The sequence below is a fragment of the Pezoporus flaviventris genome, unplaced genomic scaffold (genome assembly GCF_033815535.1).
Source record: "Pezoporus flaviventris isolate CSIRO_AGI_PZ_B2104156 unplaced genomic scaffold, CSIRO_AGI_Pfla_v1 ptg000031l, whole genome shotgun sequence".
Classification (NCBI taxonomy): Eukaryota; Metazoa; Chordata; class Aves; order Psittaciformes; family Psittacidae; genus Pezoporus; species Pezoporus flaviventris.
The window spans coordinates 62,348,131-62,367,120 of NW_026892579.1; the positions used below are offsets into that span (position 1 = coordinate 62,348,131).

At 44.3% G+C, this 18,990-nt stretch overlaps 1 long non-coding RNA gene across 2 annotated transcripts; it reads right to left on the reverse strand.

The window, feature by feature from the left end:
* Positions 1–1,553: 1,553 nt before the first annotated feature.
* Positions 1,554–15,657, reverse strand: LOC133273505 (uncharacterized). 2 transcript variants are annotated; one of them, XR_009744850.1, is made up of 3 exons: positions 15,537–15,657; positions 9,383–9,448; positions 1,554–1,925 (listed from the first exon to the last, which is right to left on the reverse strand). It is a non-coding gene; the product is annotated as an uncharacterized LOC133273505 (long non-coding RNA). The 2 variants fall into 2 exon arrangements; XR_009744849.1 differs by lacking the exon at positions 15,537–15,657 and having other exon boundaries at positions 9,383–9,519.
* Positions 15,658–18,990: the final 3,333 nt, after the last annotated feature.

Sequence of the window (18,990 nt, forward strand, 5' to 3'; positions counted from 1 at the left end):
AACACCATCACCCCCCTGGTTTGAGTATGTGAGTGGTTTTCTCACTCTGTTTTTTGCATATAGAGTTGCTGCATTCCTTTATTTTCCTTTGTACAAGTATATCTTGTACAAAGGAAAGAGGTGGTTATGCAAACCCACTTGCAGACCAAGTGATTGATTATCATCATGTCTAGTCTCTTCCAGAAGCCAATATGATGCCGCAGACCTTGCTTCCATTGATAGGTTGCCCTAAGAAAAATCCATATGGGCAATTAGGTTCCCAATATGAAGGGGCTTTGCACAGAGGCTTGCACGTGACTTTGCCAGGTAACAGAAAGTGATTTCTGCAGGTCAACTGTTTAGTAATAAATTGGGTATATATGTATGCAATACATGTTTGTATATACATAGTATTCTGAAAATGGCGAAGACGCGTGTTTGGCAAGAGGAGACTGAAAATGCCTCTTACATGAGTTAAGGATCGGGAATCTGTAATCCTTAAGGAAATGTAGGACTGAAATAGTAACGAATCCCATGCAAATCTCAAGCAAGAGGTACAATACCAAGACTAGCAGGTTTCTTCCACCCAAAATCCTCTCTCACAAAAGCAGTCTGAGGATACGGGGTTGCATAAGAAGTCAGGCTGGTGTGAACAGATCACTGTCATAACTACATTAATGATGAAAAATATTTTTGGGCATCATAGCATTGATTTCCCTTCTAATGAGAGCCTTACCTGCCTCTGCAACTGTAACAAAAACCATTATGGATCACCACGGAAAGAGCATTCTGGATGATCCAATTTGCCTTTCAATGCGCAGAAGAATTTGATTTTGTAGCATTTTCAAAAGGATTTGGAATTACAAAGCTAAATCAGAATTATTTTTATGTATGAGAGAAATACCCTACTGACCCAGGCCAGAAAACAAGCATGGATTAACAATTTTCAGCCTAAATAGCCACAACAAGCAAAAGTGTAACAGGAATGAATCATCATTAGATTTCAGAAGCTGCTACTGGCACTGGCTGCTGTTATTTCTCACTTTTAACAATCAGGCATTATAAGGGAGCTTGTACTTTGGAAAGTATCAACTCTCTCAAGAGTTACACTGACAAGTCAGGCTCTGCTGAAAATAGCAACCAGCAAGGGAAAGAAATGGGACATTTATTTTTCTTAGGTGTAGTTTGTTACAAATAGGGCATCACTGGAAATGCCTTCCATGTATTCCATGTAGGGCACAGCTCAGCCTCTCTGCCTCCTCCTCAGCACCACTTCTGTTCCTCCTTCCAACTTGCACCTTGTTAAGAGATCAGTTCAAGGTGCTCAGGTTTCCCTTGGGTTTAGGAGATCTCAGTCAAGTGTGGCAGCAAGGGCCTTTGACAGGCTGAAAAGTGACTTGTAGGTCTCGGAGGAAATCAGCCTCTGACATGAGACCTGAGCCTTTGGTGTTTGGCATCGTGCTTCCACCCTGAGTGCATCTATTATTGTTCCATGGGCCCTGAAAGAGATGTCAGTCACATGGCTGAAGGACAGAGGAGAGCTATAGGAACGAGAACCCTCTGGAGTGACACGGTTTCATGCTGTTTCTTTAATTTTTTGTCTGGCAAGTGAAATATCTTTCACCAGAAGGTGGGAAAGGACTTGGAACAAAATTGATCTTGGCTGAGCAAACATTTGACAACGTTCTGTGGGAAACAACCATCTGTCTTGGGAGATATCAACTCCAGGAGATATTGATGGCACTAAAAATATCTGCCTTAGTCCCCAGTCCCACGGCATTCGGTTTTCAAGCGTGGAGAGAGCTTCAATCCTTCAGCACTAAACCTTTTTATTTACTGTATTTTTGGAGTGTTCACTTGCCAGGTGTGCAGTGAAAGGCCCTGGTTTGTTCAAGATGCAGCCGCACACGTTTTGGTGCCTGGATCGAGTGGAAACTATAGAGGAGCTGCAAGAGAGATAATTAATATGGATTAAATAGGGAAAAGGGCTTTGTGCTCTGCTTCACAAGTACAGATCGTACACAGAGATGGATGTCTCTATCTCAGAAGAGCTGCCTGGACCCAGTTTGGCAGGCTGGTTTCTTCTGAGATACATGAGAGGAAAGAAAAAACACAGTCTTTGAAAGAAACTTTAAAAACGTTCTATGAATTCAAAACAGCTCTTCACAAAGAGGCTAATGCATTTATTGAAACTGAGAGGCAGCCTGCATCCCATGAATCATTAACATTTAGACCATTTCACCTTCCCTGTGTGGATAAAAGTCAAGATAATCCCAAGGTTTTCCATGGAGATGTGAAGAAGGGGCAGCCTAAATTCACAGATAAGTGTTCTGCACAGAAGCTGACATGTCTGCTTCATGCCTGTGATTTGCTGGTCTCCTGCAGTCCAGGCAGGTGCTTTTCTGTGGGCCTGTGAAGTAAGTAATAGTTATTTTTACCGCAAACTGGAGATCTTGCTACCAGGACGTATTCCTCTTTGGAAGAGGCAGTCATTGGCCACCAGGGATCTCTGTGGAGTGTCAGAGACCAAGGCATTACAGATGAAAGCCTTGATCTCTAGTCCCATACCTGCTCCAGTGTCTTTCTCTCTCCATCTGTGATCAGTGCAAACTCCAACATCCACATCTTCCCACAAAGACCTTCAGCTGCAGTAAGAACGAGGTGTAAGGTGTGTTTGAGATGCGTGTATTGCTGTTGCCCAGCAGAGTCAATAACAAGGGCCACAAACTCATGCCAAGAGCAAGAACAAACGATGCTTCCTGCTGACATCCCCCTGCCACCAGCAACAGCCCACCAGTGAACCCCAGAGCTAGATGTACTCTCTCCATGTTTAGTCTCTGCTACAGAGGACTTCTTTCTGTGGCCAACGTGACAAACCCATGGGAACCCACGCTGCTTTCCTTGCAGAAGAATGACTGCTCAGCGTAAACAAATGATTGAAAGGCAGGGACATGAAAAGGGGCAGGCTTACCAGAGCATAACTTCTCCTCATGATGAAGAAGGCTAAAATAAGCTAGACTGGCAATCACACTTTAATGATGATGATGATGATGATAATATCAATGCATGTTGAAGGCCTGTGGCTGAGTCTTCCTCAAAAGCTGACTTAAACGATACAAAAGAGCAAGAGATGTTAAAACCAATCAGTGATGGAGGAGAAAGATGCAATGACTGCTTCATCCGTATATACTCAGGTGGACAAGGAAAAGGGGGTGTTCCAGCAGTACAGAATAGATTGATAACAAAGAATTCCCATTTCTGGAATAGCTGAGGGAAGAAAAAAAAAAATATAAAAATGCTTTAGAAAACAGCAGCTTCATGGTCCTGGAATAGTGAATGCTACATGTACGGGGAGAAAAGGAGTAGGGGCTTGCTTGCTGGGCAACTGGAGCAACCAGAACACTCTGGGGAGTGATAAAGATAACGGATCGCACCCAGGAAAGAAGTGAAAACACCTGAAAGAGAAGGGGAAGCAGGAGAAGGGATTTCTTCCCGTATGTACAGTGAGAGGAGACGAGACCAGGCTGATAGGATGCACACTTCTTTAATGATTTCTTTTTTTAGTTGGGTTTGTTTTTCATGACAGTTCTGAAATAGGATAAAGTACAGAGAAAGGCGATGCTGCATAATGTGGACAGGAAAAGGGAAGTGTTCAGCTTTTCCATTTAAATGCATGGAAATCTCTGTGAGGTCTGTGAATTTAAATGCATTGTGCTGAAGTAAACGACTCCAGTGACAGAACAGGCTCATCCTGAAGGCTCATAAGCACTTACTGAAATGATGAACTGTGCTAATAGTCCCAGGCTGTGTTTCAGGATGCTCAGTGTGGCACTGACTCAACAAACACATCAGACAGACAGAATTTAGCACCAGAAAGCCCTCTTTAGCTCTTCAGCAGTGTGACCACTGCTGTGCTCACAGGGACCTAGCTGCAGGGATGGGATGGATGCTACAGCTGTGGAATGGATGCCCATCCACAGTGAGCTCCAAGGTGGGTGTCCATGGGTGGTGTGACATACCAAACTGCTTCTGTAAGAATCACTGCACATATCCTGCTGATCCTCTCTGCCTTTTTCATCCCACTTTTTCCCTGACAGCCGCAGTGCTCTGCAAGGCAAGGATGCAGCTGTTGCAAACTGGCCTCATGGAGAAATAAAGGAGGAATGGAAAAGCTGATAGATACAGGCCTGGACATACCCATGGAGGGAATAAGCAGCCCAGGTGTGGTGGTGGGAGCAAAGAGCATGTGCTTGGCTTCCTACTTAGTGGTGACACAAAAACCTCAGTCTGTGACACAGAGCTGGGGACGCTGCTACTCGCACTCTGGCTGCCTTCCTCCGTGTTTCATTGTGCAGGGTGACAAAGAGGAAGAAAACACTTGAAAGACACTGGATTGCTGCTCAGGGCTGGAAGTTATTGGTGGTGCCTTACCAATGGGAGATCTTGCTGCCTTTGAATCACCTTTCCCAGATGTCCAAACCCAAACAAGTTCCTTTTTAGCATCTGAGGGAACACCATCGTACCTCATGAAGCACAGGCTGGCCTGAAAGCTAAGGACATGAAAAGCAGGCCATTATAAATAAAAACCAATGACTCCATATCAAGCTCCTTATTCCCAGACCTTCAAAACCCAAATGAAGCCAATTAATGTAAAGAACCACATATGGTCACTAATAATACATACATTTCAGTTGTCCTGTGCAAGCCAAAGCATTTCTGCCACATCATCAAATGCATTTATATCTGTGCACTCTTTATTCAGTAACGATTTATTTATGTACAGTTATGGTGCACCCTGAAACACACAGCTAACTAATTAACTCATAGCCACCTGGAATGGCAATTAGCACAACAAAATCTGGAGCAAAAGCATAAGGCTGAGCATGGGATGTACATGCTTGAATCACTGAAGATAGTCAGTCCCAATGGTTTTAACTCACATAAGGAAAAAAACATGCATTTCAAGTTGAGGCTGTCCAGTGCTAATGGCAGGTCTGGAATATCAGGCTCTGACTGTGTGGGAGGCATAGGCTTAAGATCCCTTGGCCTTCAAGCCTGCGCAGTGGGATGTGCCTTTCAATATGCTATTACAGTTAGACCAGAGAAAATACTGAGTCTTCTATCCCATGGAAGCATAGAATCATAGAATGGTTTGGGTGGAAAGGACCTTAAGATCATCCAGTTCCAACCCCCTGTCATGGGCAGGGGCACCTCACTCTAAACGATGTCACCCAAGGCTCTGTCCAACCTGGCCTTGAACACTGCCAGGGAAGGAGCATTCCTTCAGACAAACTTATTCTGCCAACAGATCATGGACTCGAGGTTTTTGTGATGGAGAACAACAGATCTTCATGGAACCGCTGTACAGGAACCAAAGCAAAACCAAGTTAAATTTGGGTGAAAGACTTCATACTCTGTGTGCATACGCAAGAGGGCTGCTAAGTTGATAGAAAGCCTTCTGATATTGTAACTGCTGGACTTGAGGCTCCTAGTATTTCAGTATTTACCATCTTGCTTCTTTTGCTACGATGAAGAATCACAACGATTGGGCATTGCTTGTGTAACTCCACACTGTGCATTTGCTGCTGATCGGTGGGTTTACTCCTGCTAGAAACGCGGAGGTGGGCTACAAAAGACGAAGCATTTCCTACCTGCATTTAAGCTCCTTTGTGCCTGTTAAAGGGCTTTGCCAAAAATCAATGACAACCTGCCTGCTCCCATGCCTAATTGTCACAAATGTGTGAAAACAGAACTCGGCGCAGTTAGTAATTATCCCTTCATTATGCCGATGTGCTTCTGATAGAATAATCATGATCGGAAGACAGGTGAGTCTCCTCTTTCCGTTTTCTGTTTGCAATTTTAACTTCTTTTTCTGCTAGTAAGAATACTCTTTCTGTTTTAAAGAGACAACAACGAAACCCGCCTTTGGAAGCCTGTGCCTGCCCATGCAGCACTCAGTGACAACGTGTCCCCTGACCCGAACAACCAGACTCGGCGGTAGCAAACAGCAGTGGAAATCACAGGCACATGAAAATGCTGGAGAGAAGGGCACATAAAAAGTATCTAAAGGTGAGTCTGAAAGAGAATTTGGTGCCCATCAAAGGTAGCTCAGAGTGTGCACATCATCCAGGGGCAATGTTCATTAGGATTAGTTAACTAGCAATTTCCTTCCTTGCTGGCTTTTAACCATTTGTTATTTATCATGCAGCCTAGTTTGCTCTGCAATAGACACTAAAAGGTTTAGGATAAGCAGCAGCAGTCACTCCAAGGAAGTAAAGCTCATCACGTACCCTTCAGCTGGAAATCATAAACAACCCTGGAAACACATAGCTGACCCCTGAGGTGGGAGAGGAAAACCAAGACGGCACCTTTCCTGATCCCTACAGAGGGAGCTGACAACAGCCATCCTTGATCTGCACATTACATGCAATGTAAATACATCTGTTCTTGCTAATCTTATAGTAAGTTTGATTCTAAATTTTGCCTTTACCTCCACAGCCTTTAAATTCATTCCTGTCTCTCCTCTTCTCCCTGTCTTTGAGGACAAGGGGTAACAGATTAAAACTTAAACAGGGGAAGTTTAGATTGGATATAAGGAGGAAATTCTTTCCTGTTAGGGTGGTGAGGCGCTGGAATGGGTTGCCCAGGGAGGTTGTGAATGCTCCATCCCTGGCAGTGCTCAAGGCCAGGTTGGACAGAGCCTTGGGTGACATGGTTTAGTGTGAGGTGTCCCTCCCCATGGCAGGGGGTTGGAACTGGATGATCTTGAAGTCCTTTCCAACCCTAACTATTCTATGATTCTATGAGTCTACGACTGCCTGCTCTTGGCAGTCTCTTCCTCCTTTCCATACCATCCAAAAATGTTCATATTCCTCCTCAACTCCGTATTCATGCAGTCTTCTGTCCCATCATATCTAGCTATTCAGAGATACATTTGAGAAATAAAATAAATAAAATTAAGTTAATAAAACTTACAATCCTGGGAAAATATTTGCTTTGGATATGGTATAGAGAATTTAGGAAGCTGGGAACTCCCAGTTTCAGGAACTGGGGGACTGTTTTACCTGGTACAATGCCTTTTTTGCACTACTGACCAGAAAACGCTGGTCTGCCCCTGGACTGTTTATTCCAGAACTAGTGAGCACTGGCAGCTGTGCTGGAGAGTTTGAAAAGGACAAGTGATGCTTGTAATTTGTGTCCAGCTTATTTAGTAAGGCAGCAGAGGATTTAGGAATGAGCCCAGATTAATTAGAGAGTTATGTGCCATTTTACAGGACAGCAAAGCCAGTGGCTGACTGTCATTTTAGAGTGACTGAGCTGTGACTTCTGTACAAGTGAGCAATGATGCTGCTGGTGGAGGTGAGAACAGCCATGCACCCATTTGCAAGTGGTTGGAGGACTGACCACCTCTCATGCAGAGCAAAGACAAATAGCACGGTTGTTTAACATTGACTCTATTAAAGCTCCTCATTCCTCTGGCAAATCCAGTTGATTTTCAGGACAATTAAACTGTTTGTGCCTCCATCCAGTCTGTTTGCTGCTGTTAAATTCCAAGGCAAAATGAGCTTCATTTAAAACAGCAGCATCAGTAATAGATAGTGCAGCTCTTTGTAATGAGATCCTCTCATCTCATTTGGTGACTTAACAGTGAGCAATCACAATAGTTAGCAATGCAGATAATGCCTAACTACTGACATCTGAGCCAGCAGACAGGGACAGGGCTTGCACATGAGAGGTGAAGTTTCAGGCTTCCTCAAAACTGAAGTCAGTCCCTTCCTGCACAAAGGCCAGCAGTCCCAAGATAGTGTCACTTTTGCCACCTCCCATCCAAAAAAGTCTCCCTTTGCACAACCACAAACCTTGGCAAATGAGCATGAATCCAAGCCCAAAGCTCTCACACAACAGTTTCTAGGAGTAACCCTTCGGTTCATGTTCTGCCATAGCAAGGGCATGCTGCTTTGTTCTGAGGGGCAGCCCTACAAGCACATGTAAGGATCTCTACAAGCATTTCTGCATGCCACTCTGGTGCTGTGTGTTTCTTCCATAGAATCATAGAATAGTTAGGGTTGGAAAGGACCTTAGGATCATCACGTTCCACCCCCCCTGCCATGGGCAGGGACACCTCACACTAAACCATCTCACCCAAGGCTCTGTCCAACCTGGCCTTGAACACTGCCAGGGATGGAGCATCCACAACCTCCCTGGGCAACCCATTCCAGTGCCTCACGACCCTCACAGTAAAGAACTTCTTCCTTGTATCCAATCTAAACTTCCTCTGTTTCAGTTTTAACCCGTTACCCCTTGTCACTACAGTCCCTGATGAAGAGTCCCTCCCCAGCATCCCTATAGCTCCCCTTCAGATACTGGAAGGCTGCTATGAGGTCTTCCATCTCACCTTTTGTCACTGAAATTCAGGAGAATGCATCTTTCCGAACAAGAAAAATGAAAATCATTCCCCTATAGAGAAACCTGACCAGCACTTGGCATGCCACTGCACATGCATTTTCCCCAAGGGGAGGATGCAAAAGCAAACAAAACATGGCAGATGTTAGTCGTGGTGTTTAATGTGCTGTTGGAAGGTGCTCAGATCCTATAGAGCTGAGAGCTCTGATGTCTACAATACAGAAGCCAAATACTTCAAGATGAGCTTTTCATGTTGCTCTGTTTTGAAATATTTCAAGATGATGTGGCACAGAAATAATTTCGGCAAGAACAGATTTTCCTAAGCAAGACAGAATGATAAAACATTACACTTCATGGTATACAGCTGAAATGACACTACCTCAAAAGACATCACCTCATGTGAAACAGACGATCAAAATTGATTTCTGATGTTTGATTTTTCCATCAAAATGTGGAGAAGATGAAGAACATTGCAGCAGAATTTCTCCAGATTGAAACACAGGCTGTCCTGCACGCACAGAACTTCAGACATCACAAGTTGTCTCCATCTTTATAGAATCATAGAATAGTTAGGGTTGGAAAGGACCTTAAGATCATCCAGTTCCAAGCCTTCTGCTGTGGGCAGGGACACCTCACAGTAAACTACGTCACCCAAGGTACACCCATGTCATCTTTTCCAGTCATTAATGGAGTAACTACCTCAGTTTGTATCTACACTGCAGTGACAGACATGGTTAAATTCTCGGATGTATTAAAGGTTTCCTAAGCGAATGGAAAGGAGAATAAACCCATCTCAGTTTGTGCATGATGCATTACGTGATCATTTGACTTCAGGATGTTGGAGTTTGCTTTATCAGGATTTGACACTGTCTACTTGACTAAGCAGTAGCTCAAATTGAAAAGGTAACAAAAACACTGACAATGCCATGCCTGTGAGCTTCAAAACAGCACAAGGCTTGACTAATGGAACATGTTTTTTGCTCTTAAAGGAACTACTTACCCATTGCTTCATCTTCTGTTCACCAAGGATCATCCCATCACTTGCTTAGAGTTGTGGTGCATTTCTCTGTCCAGTAAAAGAATAAAATCATACAGATAGAATAAAAAGTTCCATGGCTTCTGCTTAAGGTGTCAGAGGTACCTTGTGGTTTCTGTACAAGGGCTCACTAAAGATACATTATGGAAGCAAGAGAGTAATAGCTGCCTACACAGAAAAGGTTTGCAAAGGTGTGGGAAGTTAAACAAGAGCAAAATCCTCTCCTAAGGGAAGCAGTGACAGAGGCTGCTTTACACTTCTTGACTCCTGGTTCTGGTTCAAGCACAATGTCACAACCAATGTACATCCAATTGCTCTTCCTAGCCAGGGCTGTTATATCCCCAGGGAGAGAAATCGCACCCTGGGACGCAGGCAGCAGTTGCCTGGTGCCTCTTGCGCAGTGCCCTGCTGGAAAAGTCACAGCACAATCATCTCCCTGGTGAATGTGGAGCCAGATCTAACCTGTGATGGGAATATCCTGAGGCTGTGCCAGGGACAAAGGGTGACACGACCAGAGCGGGCGTCCCCAGCGCTCGCCAAGGGCCTTGCTGCAATAAGCTCCATCTTCTGTGAGCTGCTATACATGAGCTGCGGGAGAACTTTCCCTAAGGAGAGAACCCACATCACTCTGGAATCCCATTCCTGTTATAGCGTCATACCCCACACCAAAGCGTAATTCCAGAGTAGATACAATGCAGTACCACCAGCTGCTGATGTTAAAAAGCCCAACAGGACAACAACCCCCTAAACATAATGAAACAAGCTGCCAAACCCCAGGATGTTATTTAGATACTACAATACTCAGAAATTTTCTCATTATGAATCTTCTCTTACTGAAGCCTCTAGATTTTGAATGTTCCAGCTTTTCTCTGGAAGCAGGGAAGCAAGAAAACTTGCCCTTTTTCCCTCCTCTTTTATTCTTTTCCTGAAGGAAATGTGCCTGTTCTTCAAGTCATATATTGCATAAGGTACCCTTGGAAATCAGCAAGCAGATTTGCAGTAGCATTCAGGTTCCTTCTTCATGGTGAATTTAGGATTACAGGGAGCCAGGTATAACTTCATAAAAAATTAAAAGGAGGAGAAATAAGCAGTCAAAATTAGCATGCAAAGGGGAAGCTGTATTTTTTAATGTGAATATTAATTCTACAGAAAAGAAGTAGAAGAAGTACCCTTAATAAAACAGTTTTCTCTTTTAACCAAAGACATGATTAAAACAAGCTCTTCGAAATAAATCCCCACCAAATATACCTGACAAAATATCCAAGGGAATTCTTTCCTCTTCCTACTCTTCTGTTGTCACATCTGTGGGGATATCTGTGCTGTTTCTTGCAATATATTTCAGGTAGCCTGGAAGCTTGTATCTTGTAAATCAGACTAAGATCCAGGCAGGTGGCATGAAGGGCTAAAAGAAGTTACTGCAGACCAGGGAAGAAGTGGGATTGAAGCTGGAGTCAGAGCTGGTGCCTGAGGGCAGCTCTGTGGGTGCAGGGTGAGGCGTTTGCCAGTCCCCTACACCGGGTCAGGTTTGTCACCCCTGTGTCATAAGTGGCTCTGTCCACATGCCCTGTCACCCATCTAGAGCCTTTTAGGCCTGGCCTAGCCCCTAAAATGAAGTATAAGGAATACAAGCAGCAAAGCTGGGTTTGAGCAGTGCAACCTTGCAGAGGAAGGGGATGCAGGAATCTCACCCCATCTGCAATCATGTATGGCTGTGCTTTGATCTAGGAAGGAAATTGCAGGTATTTCATAGGAAAAACACCTTTTTGGAGGAAATGGCAGCATGTATCCCTATGCCAATCCCGTAGGAATAGCTCTTTAACATAGGAGATGTTAAAAATAAGCATTTTTGTACCTGTCTTGTCCTTTTGACACCAAGTTGTAAGAACACGGAATAAGGACAGGTATGTCTGCAGGCATGCGAAAGCGTACACGTCGGCTTCTTGTCTGCATTGCCCAAACGTAGCCAACAGACTAAGCAGCTCAGCAGCCCGGAGAGGATTAACACATCAGGAGCAAAATGTAATCAAAAAGCGTATTTTCCCTCCTGTCCATGCTGCATGCCTGAGTACCAGGAGGGGGACAACACGCTAAAGGGACTGCATTGTACCCAGTGTCACACGGCATCATTAAATATCAGATTAAATAGCAGATAATTTAGGTAAAGACCAACAGGCACAAGGACACGCAGAAGCGCTATCAGCCAGGACTCCAAGGATGACAGGTTGTTACCACAATTTCCTAAGAGGCTGCAGCTGTGAAACTCCCTTTGTCTTTTATTTCTCACCCTCCCACTCAGCAACCTTCAGAAACTGGAGCTTAAGTCTCTTTTAAGTTGATGTGCTACAAAGGAACCGAAAGAAAGACTCAAGGGGAAGATATTGGCTTTAGCTATTTGATCCGGCTTTTTACATTGCTATTCTATGCCCAATTCTGGGAAAAAGAAATCCCTTTATCCTCCGATTCCCCACCTAATCAAAACTAGGCTATTTTATCCAAATAGCAAAGCCACGTTGCTTAACGCCTGCATTGATTTCAGCCCCCGGAGAGTCAGATCTGAAAGATTTTCCCTGAAGGACAGTCAGAAAGGAGAGCAATTTCTGCTGCTCTACCTTTGTCACAAAATATTACTCTTCCCATCAAGAAAACACATGTTGCAGCAGCATAAGGAGGGAAGGCAGCAACAACGGTGCAGGCAGCAGCCCTGCTTTGCCCCATCAGTGGCTCAGCGCCTTCCAGCACAATGTGAGACCAGCAAAGAGTGCTGCAGACCCAGCTCAGCTTTCAGTGGGGTTGTGCATTTTGCCTGCATGGGAAAGCATCAGGAGACGATGGCCCTTGCCACGGTCTCCAAGTTCCTTCAGGAACAGGGAAGAGTGGATTTTATCAGGGCAGGTCTAGTATTAGCTACAACTTCCTCAGCAGGAAGATGCCTCCATTCCATTTCTTTTGACTCCAAGGAGGGAGACAAGAACAACAGCACTAGAGTGCTGGGGTGATATACAGCACATCATACACAGGTATGGGGCATCTTCAAACCCCCAATCTCCAGCAGGTCCTCCCGGGGAAGCAGTAGCTGCTACCAACACTATGGAGACAGGGGAATCTGATCCCAGCCCTAGCTTTAACCCAGCCTGCCCCCATGGATAGAGATATGGGGCAGTGGACAAGCAGAACTTCCCACAACTCACACAAACAGAAACTCTTACAAGGTTTCAGGGTTCTACTGCCTCCACAGGGTCGATATTGTCAAAGGTGGGGAGAAGAAGAAGGAGGGTTATAAGCAGGTGAAACAGATTAAAGATCTCTTTCTCTCAAGGAAAGCAGGCTTTACAAAATGCCACAGAAACTTGAGCACAAGCCAACACCTATTTAGTATCTCAGTTTTCCTGGAGATTTGCAGCAGGAGCATGGAAGTGTGGAGATCCCTCAATTTCCCTTTAAAATAGAACCTATCAGACAGGCAGGAAAGAGCACTTTGCATCTCTTCCAGGTATCCCCGTTACACAGAGAAAACAATTACTATATCAATGGAAAAATTAAAAGCTGCAATTTGTTTTTCCTTTACAGGTGTCAACTCCTGAGTAGAAGATTGCAGCTGGGGAAGCTGAGTTTTGGAATGCAAATGGAAAAGCACTTTCTGTAGATGTCCTACCAGTAATAAGCTGCGAAGAACACAATCCCTTCGGCTCCAGAAACCATGCAGATGAAGCCCAGCTGTCATTACACAGTTGGGTCCCGAGTAGCAGCAGGGAGAAAAAGAGTGGATTTCAAAGTAGTTTCAACAAGAAGATGAAGCTGTTCAATTCAGTCAGGAATTGATCTGGATAATTCACTGTGCAAATGAAATATTGCACCTGGGTTTTGTTTCTTTTCTTTCTAATATCTCTCTTTTTCTAAATACATATATATATTCCTAACATTTCCTCACATGCTGCTCTGCCTTGCTCTTTACTAAAAGAAAAAACACATGCTGCAGAAGTGTTATCCAGCTTTGAACCCAAACACAAACTCTAAAACTATTCTTAACCTCATGCCTGCAGTCTCAAATACTCATAACATCAAATATGGCCAGATCTATTCTACCTGTTAAAGCCAACATACACTTCCAAGAGCAAGCCCTAGCCCAGACCACTGGTCTCCATGTATTCCAGATTAAGGTCAGGCTGATACCTTATCCCGAGCTCTGCCTTCACTCTCACAGCTCCAAATACCTGCAAAATGAAATGCATCACTGCCAATCTCCCATACAGGGAAGAAGGCTCTCTGCTAAGCAGGGCTTACCTGCTTCTAGTTTCCCCTCAATCTCCACTTAAATCTCACCCTGACCTTTGTTTCAGTACATCAAGGTTAACTGCAGTGTGCTCACACTGGCAAGCTAAATCCTTCTGAACCCTGCCTTGCACCAAGTTATCTTATGTGCTGACAACAGATGAAGCAGAAATAATGGATTTTCATTCTTTTTTGCAGCAGAGCATCCCTGAAGACCTTGCACAAGGCCTATGATGCCCAAGGAGATGATGTTGTGTTGCCATCCCCTGTTGCTATTACTTCTGCTTTAAAGACCCTGAGGTTTTCCCTAAACAGCGATGCAAAGATGAATTTACTGCTTCAAGAAGCAGAACTGGTGGTGCAGAAATCCACCAATTACAGGATTATGACTTGCTTTGGAGCTTTGCAGGCCAAGCCTTCCTCAAAGGCATTGATACTTAGGCCTTCTCTTTCATACTTTTGAATGGGTTTCTTTGGTGGTTTGGTTTTGGTTGGTTTTATTTGTAATTATGTGTTTCTTTATAAAAAGATCCTACAGTCCTGTCTCCTATTTTCTCATCTGAAAGTTTATTTAGAGGAATCATCTCCTTTTTGCCCTTAGTTAACCCCAAAGGAAGAAGATTCTGAGAATATTAAGAAAAACTTTGTCCAGTCAAAACCCTGACAACTGATCAAACATAAAGCAAAATGCATCAGGCCTGGTTTGCAGCAATGTTTATGAGCTGGGTTTGCTTCCAGTTGCAGCTGGTTATTGGTATTTCTAGGGCTGCATCCAGACCTCTGAGCATCATGGTGGTTGTTACCAAGCCCAAGAGCATCGGGATCTGGCATGCTTTGCCTCAAAAGGACATTGCAAATCCATCCATACAACTGCTGACCTGCCTCAGGTGCTGCAGCTGCACACAGCCTAGGAACAGCTCAAAAGCTTGCCAGAAAAAGAGATAAGCACGTTTAGGGGTATCTGCATAAATGATGGGGAAGCCTCAGCTGATCTCAAAGGGAGTGTGATCAGACCTGAGGATGGTTGCTTGTGGTGATACGTGATTTCCTGCTTTCCTGCATCTTATCCATTCCCAGAGCAGCCCTTCCCCCTTTATCATTTACAAGCTGGTTATTAAACTACAAGGCTGGAAAAATATTCCATGTTCTCCATTTCCTTCACTGAAATCACACTGAAATGGCACAGCTGCCCACTGCTGAAGCAGCTCCAGCCACAAGAGTCAGACACCTGCAAGAGGAAGGTCTGTCTTCTCAGAGCAAGTAAATCACTCCAATATATTGCTCAACAATGAGGCTAACTCCCAGCCAAGACAATACCTTTGGGACCTGCTGGTGAAGGCAGACGTTGCTCTCAGCCCATTCCTGTGTACTGACACAACAAGAAGCAGCAGCCTATTGTGATTTTTGCAACAGCACCAACATTTCTGTGAAAGATGAAGAAGAGGTCAGCCAAGAGATGAGGGATTCCTTGCCTTCCTCTAGCACACTCAGCTTTAGAAGGAAACTGAGTCACTGCTTGCAAATGCTGCAGACAGCCCCGGCAAGCATCCAGCAGCCTTTTAGTCTGGATCACTGTGACCCCAGAGGAACTTCCCTTAAGGGAAAGACAGATCCACTCTCACCTTCGGTTGTTTCTGGCAGTGCTAACAACGTCTTTGTCAAACACTGGCCTAAAAATATCCTTCAACAGCTGCACCTGTATCCTTTTATTTCTCAAGAAAATCTTTGCTTTTAACTTTTTTACTCTAAAGTGCATGCATAGACAAAGGAAAGCAAAACCAACAGGGGATGCAAAAGCATTACTGAAGATGATTACAATGCAATCTTAGTTAATGAGGTTGTAGCATACCTTATTTTCTCCCTTTGGCTTCTTATTAATATGAAAGATCCTTTTTGCTTTAAACCACCAAGAAGTACCAAAGTTCATGTTAAGTACTGATACACATCTGCTGGAAGGTGTTTGGTACTTAAGAAGCCGAGTCATCACTGGGGTTGCTATGGCAAACAAGCTGTTCTATCAGTCAGGAAAAGAAAGTGCTGTATAAATACTGAGTAATTACTCAGAGAAGTAACAGTGCTAGAGCAAGAACAAAACCTGAAGTAGCTTCACCCAGTGTAACGCAGCCAGATCCCTTCTCTGTAGTTACTGGAGATCCGTGACTGCAGCATATTCTGGTTTTGCTTTTTTCAGGAGCTACTCTTCTAGGCTGAAATGTATTTAGGAGGGTTTTCCTGCATCACACCTTACCTGAACTGAGCAACCCGATGTCGTGCAACCACTCTGACCGTAGGTTCACTGGGCATAATCAAAACAGAGCATGCCACATCTCTCAACAAAAATGACTAAATGGCAGCTGTTCAAACAGAATGGGGAGTGGTGAAATCCTCACCTACTAGAGCATTTCTGACAGGTTCCTGTCGGCTGTATATTGGCTCCATGCTGCTCAGCATCTCTGTCCATGGTTTAGAGGGAAAAAGAACACATCAGAATAATGACTAGTGATGTGTCACACATGATGCATGACACATACACACAGCAACACAGAAAAGAGTAGGACAACGAATAACAGCAAAGCCTAGTCATGTAAATCCAGTGAAAGGCAGCTGCTAGTGGAAACATGTTTGAAGCTGCTGCATTGAATTCATAGTTAAGGGGAGCTACACTGGATTTCCAACCAGGTAGCTAGGGAGAGCCCCTCCTGCTTTTCCTATCTGCTGGTTGTTCTCACCAACCCGGGCGGCTGAAATGGTCAAGAGACTTGGCTGTCGTAGAATCACAGAATGGTTTGTGCTGGAAAGGACCTTAAGATCATCCAGTTCCAACTCCCCTGCCACGGGCAGGGAAACCTCACACCAGACCATGCTGCCCAAGGCTCTGTCCAGCCTGGCTTTGAACACTGCCAGGGATGGGGCATTTACCACTTCTTTGGGCACCCCATCCCAGTGCCTCACCACCCTCATGGTAAAGAAATTCTTCCTTATATCTAACCTGAACTTCCCACTGCTAGTGCTGCGTTTACCTCCTATCCCATGCCCTGGAGCCATCAAAAACAAGGGTGAGCTTCAGAGCATCCAACTGGGAGAAGGGAATCAAGTAAGGAGACCGGTGGGTGGTAGATAGAAGAAAGCCTGGGAAGACAGGAGAGAGTTTTCATAGTTCTATCAGAAAGTCAGAGCTGAAGACACCAAAGCAAATGGTGTTATCATGAACAAAACAAAGCACAGTTTTGCCCGTCATGCTTTTAATTTAAAACTTTCTATTGTTGAGAGCTGTCAGAAGTCCCTTCTGGTTGATGTGCTTGTTTAAAGGCTGCATCCTACCATTACAGTATTCTGCATCCTACCATTACAGGTTATTCTGTCAAATCTTCCATATTCCAACTCTCTCTACCTTCATGAGCTGAGGTACATCCTCCCTAAGGTTACATGAGAAGTTAAGTTTTGTCTTCCTACAGGCTGTTGTTTCTCACTGTAGAATAAATGATGCCTCAGCTTCTTAAAAAAGCCCAGGTGTATTTCTGATACCATTGCCATAAACTTCAACCATTAGAGCAGTAAAGAGCTTAATAAACCAAAGTATCACAGTCTTGTTACCTCATTCCAGTTGCGCCTCAGCACCATACAGTCACTAAAGTATTTCTCATTACCACATAATTTTCAGGCTACTTCTGAATTTCATAGATGGAAAAACAGAAAACCAAATAGCTTATGCTATTTTATGCAGCTGCATAAATCTCTGTACAACCAATGTCCCACCAAAAGAACCAGAAACCAAATACCATCCCTGCCAAATCCCAGTTTCTCCCAGCTTGATGTGGGGTGGCAAAACACTTGCAGAGGGGAGGCAGGGGCTGCAGCCAATGCACTTAGATTTCATTGCTTTTGGGTAAGCTGATGGTGGCTGCTGTTTAGGTCACGTACATTCAACACTGCCCAATATCAATATGAAAGTATAGGCAGGGACAACCACTCTCAACCATTTTGCCCAAGGCTCTGTCCATCCTGGCCTTAAACATTGCAGGGATGGAGCATTTACCACTTCTCAGGGCAGCCTGTTCCAGTGCCTCACCACCCTCACAATAAAGAACTTCTTCTTTATATCTAACCTGAACTTCCCTGTTTAAAGTTAAACCCATTGTCTCTTGTCCTATCAGTCCAGTCCTGAGGAACAGTTTATGGAAGAAGGAACACAGCTGTAAACATCCAGGATGCCCTGACTGGTATGTCCACAGCTAACAAGAGGTAGGCAAAGCACCCGAGTTCTGGAAACTCTTACAGCATGGCTTACAAGTGTCCTCTTGTGCAGCACAAGACAGAGGTGAGCATCCACTTCCAAATTGGTCTTGGGTTCACCTCCTTGCCTCAAGTATTACAGAGAGCACCATGCCTTTGTGTCCTCTGCCCTGTGCACCACAAGACCCCTTTTGGGCTTACCAAAGACCAATACCAACAAAACTTAGCTTGGGCAAATGAAGATTCCTTTGTTTTCCCCTTCTCCAGGCATGGTTTGAGCTTTCACCCAGTTTTCCTGGTAAGCTCCTCTCCAGCTCTTTGAGGTTTGCAGCTACAAGCACAAAACCTCCAAAACACTTCCCTCCATGTCTTTCCACTGGCCATAAATGCTAACGTATTAAATAACCCCACAGTGTGCTGAGGGACCCTTTACATTATTAAACGCTATCATTCAGGTGTGAACCTTTCCATTGATTTACCACTCACTTCTCATCCTCTCCTGGATGCATTAAGCAGCTGCAACCCACAACTGGTATTGAAGAATAACAATTCCATTTGTTTGAATCTGACGCAGCGCTGCTCACTTTTGCAGCCCATATAATTCTCCTCACTACGGTTTATGTGACATTAATGACAAAATAAATAATTCAGCATGGTTTTCACCCAAATGTAGCCCTGTCAGAGACTAATATATAATCTTTGCTGGCTTATTTAACAAAACAAGACGCTGAATGGTACTTTCAAAGGTCAAAACTCTCATTTTAATGGAATTTGGTGGCAAAGCTCCCCTGAGACCCGATGGTAACTAACAGGTACAAGCTCCTGCCAACCCGTCTTCTCATTTAGCACTCACATTTGTGCTCTGCACGTGTACCTTCTTACCTTGCACATCTTAGGCTGGTTTTTCATGAAGCTGCACTTAGCTTGAAGGCACCATGAACTGAAGCTGAACAGCACCAGGAATGTCTGCACAGGGTAATTACGAGACAAGAGAACTCCTACTTCACTAATGATGCCCGGCAGTGAGACTTCATGAATGAAACCACTCCTGTTCTGGCTCTCGGTGGTGG